Source organism: Emys orbicularis, chromosome 6, assembly GCF_028017835.1.
Source record: "Emys orbicularis isolate rEmyOrb1 chromosome 6, rEmyOrb1.hap1, whole genome shotgun sequence".
NCBI classification, from domain to species: Eukaryota; Metazoa; Chordata; order Testudines; family Emydidae; genus Emys; species Emys orbicularis.
In genome coordinates, this window is record NC_088688.1 from 96,206,768 (window position 1) to 96,211,413 (window position 4,646).

A 4,646-nucleotide genomic window follows, 5' to 3' on the forward strand; every position below is an offset into this window, starting at 1 on the left:
AAGAAACAAGTCGTCCTTTGGAAACTAGGGCTTCTCAAAACTTTATATGTCGGCATAGGCTTCTGATGTGCTTGAGGTAGTCAGTGGTTTCTAGTTTCTCCCTCAGCGCCCTCCCAATGTCTGTTTTGGAGGATGATATTTTTGCATCTGCCATTGTCTGGGTTGGCATAATAGCAATGAAGGAGAAGAATAACTTCTTATCTGCTCGTTAGGTTGCTCACAGTCCCATACACTACCATTTCTCTGGTACCTGGCTGGATATCCTTGTTTCATTGTTCAGGAGGGCCTAGATTTTTAAAGATATTTAGGTAACTGCTGCACTTAGCATTGCCAGGCCTAAATTTCATTTTCAAGGGTATTTAGGGACTTAGGAGCCAAAATCCCACTGATTTTCAATGGGATTTAGGCTCCTAAGTGCCTGAATCACTTTTGAAAATGAGTCTTAGGCTCCTAAATCAGTTAGTCCTTGCAACGCTGAGTGCAACAATGCTGAAATACCTTTAAAAATCTGGGCCAAAGTTCTGTGTATTGCAGTATTTGGTTGCAGCATCCCATTGAAGGAGAATGACACTCGTTCAGTTTGTTTGTTTGTTTCCTATGTGTTTACTGCAGGAAGGATTTAATACCCACTATCTGGGCTGGCATGTTATTGCACTATGAGAAATCTTTTTGGCAGGTAAGAAATTACTCTTGGGTCTTGTTGAACAACTGCAGATATTTAACCAAGATACTTTCATTAGCGTATTTTGTGATTCCTACATTTTTTTTCTTTCAGCATAAATAAAAATTTCTTACTGAACTGGCCTGTATTCAGAGCCCATAGATCTGTTTACTTTGAAGACTAAACAAAGTGTTCTGGCTAGTACTCCCATGGAGACTTACTATTCTTCTTATCTAGTGGTTAGTCCAGTCTGTGTTTAAATGATTCATGCAATGAGGCTTCCATTACTCTTCCTTTGGAGAAAATATTCCCCGGTCTAGTAGAAGTCATTGTCAGAAAGATTTTTCCTGAAATTAAGGCCTTGTCTACGCTAAGAGGGTTTTGCCTATATAGTTACACTGTCAAAACCTGTTAGTGTGGATGCAGTATCAGGGTGTGTCTACACTATGGGGACTATAGCGGCATAGTTATGGCACTGTAGCTATGCCATCATAACCCCACAGTGTAGAGGCAGACTTCAGCAATGGAAGGGTTTGTTCTGTCACTGTAGGATCACCTCCTCTCCCAGCTGCATCTACACTAGAGGTTAAGACGGCATAGCTTGATTTTTTTTCACACCCCTGACTGACGTAGCTATGTCAACCTAAATTTTAAGTGTAGATCAGACCTCGGTATAACAATGTTGTAGTGTAAGCACAGTAATATTGGTGTAATTGCATCTACCCCAGGGCTTTTACCAGCATAGCTGTGTTGGTAAAAATCACCCCCCCTAACCAATATAACTATGCCAGTAAAACTTTTAAAGGTAGATCAGGCCTGAACTTCATCCCTAGACTCCTTGTACCACCTAAATAATCCTTATTCTTCCTTGTGTTGACATTATTTAAATATTAATAAGTAATGATAACATCCCTTATTTAGTCTATGTATTTTTAAATCTTTTATTTCCCCTCTTATAGCAATCCCTCCAGCTTGCTGGTCACGTAAGCTATTTCTTTCTGAACTCCTTCCCATTTTTCAATATGTTTATCTTATCAAGGGAAAGATTAAGTGATGTCATCTACTGTCACAATGGAAATGTGAAAACAGACCCCTGAGCTCAGGTCTTCGTGGGTAAGCAAAGGATAAAATAATCAATTATTTCTAAATTTTATTTTGTAATTTTAAATTTGCAAATGAAGAGCAATATCCTGCCTTGACTTTACACTCTGTAAGGTCGCAGTGAGTATACATCACTGCCAAGTGTGGCCCTTCATCTGTTCAATGTGTCTATTTTAGAAGGTTTCTCAGGATCCTTTTTAAAGATACCACACAGAGGAAAATATAAATGCCAAGTTATCCTTCAAGGTTTGTGGCAAGCCAGGTTATTTGCTTGTTACAATGCCCCCCTCCCCCTTATTGTTAAAGAGGGAGTCCCAAATTGTTAGAAAGGGTCTGCTCTCTCCAAAATTTAAGTTTAAAAAAAAGTCTGCTTTGTTACTCTTTTATTCTGCGTAATTTCTATTTCAAACCAAACCAAACCACTCCTTTGGTACTTTTTATATAATGGAGTCAGGGACAATAAGCCTTTTTAAAACAAAGATTATTTGTCACTCTCTGCCCATACTGTTCATAGAAGTCCTGCTATGCGGCTATAACCCATGCTGATTCACTGTGCCTCTCTGTCCTATCCTAGTGGCTGAACCATATATAGGTTTCTTACTTTGTATAGTCTTTGAACTAACAGAGCTGGGTCCTGTAATTCAGGCAGTAAAGGGTCATGTTTTTAGATGCAGGTTTGATCCCTGTTACAGATGACCTCCCCAGGATTATCATGTTACACAAACAGTGAAGCAATCACTTTTCAAAAATTAATCAATTTACACACATTTTGACAATCCAATTCATTTCTCTTTGGGAACAGTTCAGTGCCAGGTTGGTGCCTCTAGAAACAATTAGTAAAGTGCATTGCTTGAGAGCCCCTTAATTTAGGGCCAAATTCTCCCCTCTGTGGGTGAAACCTACAGAAAGCAAGGAACTGCAGCCCTGAACAGTTTAAAAAATAATGAATCTGGCCTCCCAAATCATGAAATTGGCTTAAAAATCGATCTTATATAATAAATACTGAGTTCTTTTTTTTTTTGGTCTTTTGTTTGTTAAGCCTTTGATGTTCATTTTCAAGCTTCTCTCTGCAACCTTGAGAGCTAGAAGACTTACTTTTTAGGGCCCCCCCCCAAATGAAAGGTGAGTTTTTCTGATAATCACATGACTCTAGAAGCTGGGCCTTTAAGAAACCACCAAATAATATCATATAATTACAGAAATGTAGGGCTGGAATGGACCTTGAGAGGTCATCTAGTCCAGCTCCTTGCACGGACGCAGGACCAAGCAAACCTAGAACATCATGGATAGGTGTTTGTCCAATCTGTACTTAAAAACCTCCGGTGAGGGGATTCTATAACCTCCTTTGGAAGTCTATTCTAGTACTTAACTATCCTTTATAAGTATAAGTTTTTCCTAATATCTAACCTAAATCTCCCTTGCCCATTACTTCTTGTCCTATCTTAAATGGACATGGAAAACCAATTGATCACCATCCTCTTTATAACAGCCCTTCACATATTTGAAGACTATTATCAGGTCCCCCTCTGTCGTCTTTTCTCAAGACTAAACATGCTCAGGTTTTTAACCTATCCTCATTGGTCAGGTTGTCTAAACCTTTTATCACTTTTGTTGCTCTCCTCTGGGCTCTCCCCAATTTGTCCATGTCTTTCTTAAAGTGGTACACCCAGAACTGAACACAATACTCCAGCCCAGGCCTCACCAGTGCTGAGTACAGTGGAACAATTACCTTGTGTGTCTTACATATGACGTTTCTGTTAATGCACCCCAGAATATTAGCTTTTTCAGTAACTGCATCACATCTTTGACTAATGTGCAATTTGTGATCCACCAGAACCCCCAAATCCTTTTCAGGAGTATTACTGCCTAGCCAGTTATTCCCCATTTTGTAATTGTGCATTTGATTTTTTTCTTTGATTGTAGCACTTTGCACGTCTTTACTGAATGTCATCTTGTTGATTTTCAGACCAATTCTCCAAATTGTCGAGGTCATTTTGAACCCTTATTCTGTCCTCCAAAGTGCTAGCAACCCCTCCCAGCTTGGTGTCATCCACATATTTAATAAGTATACTCTCCACTCCATTATCCAAGTCAATAATGAAAATATTGAGTAGTACCAGACCCAGGACAGACCCCTGCAGCATCCTATTACATACATCCTCCCAGTTTAGCAGCAAACCATTGACAGCTACTCTTTGAGTAAGGTCTTTGAAATTCTCTATAAAATCATAAGAACTGCCAACACTGACTGAGTTTCAACGTGCATCTAGGAGCAGGGATCCACCATCCTTCCCTCCCTGTATGGAACGAACAGGGGCTTTTACTTCTTAAACTAGAGAATGTCTCAAGAACCACACAGATCTCAGGATATCAGCAAAAGCCCAGTGCCTTGGGTATCTGACTGGTGAGGAGAAGAGAGAATGCCATGAATAGTGGCTACTCCCCAGCTGCATTTCTTCCGGCACCTATCCTCTAAATATCTGTGGAGCCCTCACACCATAGAGCTATAGCAGAGAAGCTTCTCACGCTGAAGAGTTGGTATTCTTTCTCCTCAGCAGGTTACACCGTAATTAAGCTCCCGTCAGCTTGTATTAGTGGAGGGGAGAATGTGGCCCTGAAAAAGTGGAGAAATAAGACCCAATCTCCTTAGTCACTACCAAAGGTTGAGATTTTTAAAACTGACACAGGGACTTAGCCACACCGCTCTTAGTAATTTAATTGGGAGGTGTGTGCTTAAATGGCTGAGTCAGCTTTGAAAACTCAATGTCTTCAGAGAGCAGAACACATAAATGTTTTTCATCTGCAGTAGTGGAAGTTTTTTCAGTCACCCAAATTGACCTTTCTGCAGTCACAGTCTGATTAAAATCATCCATAACAAGAAGAT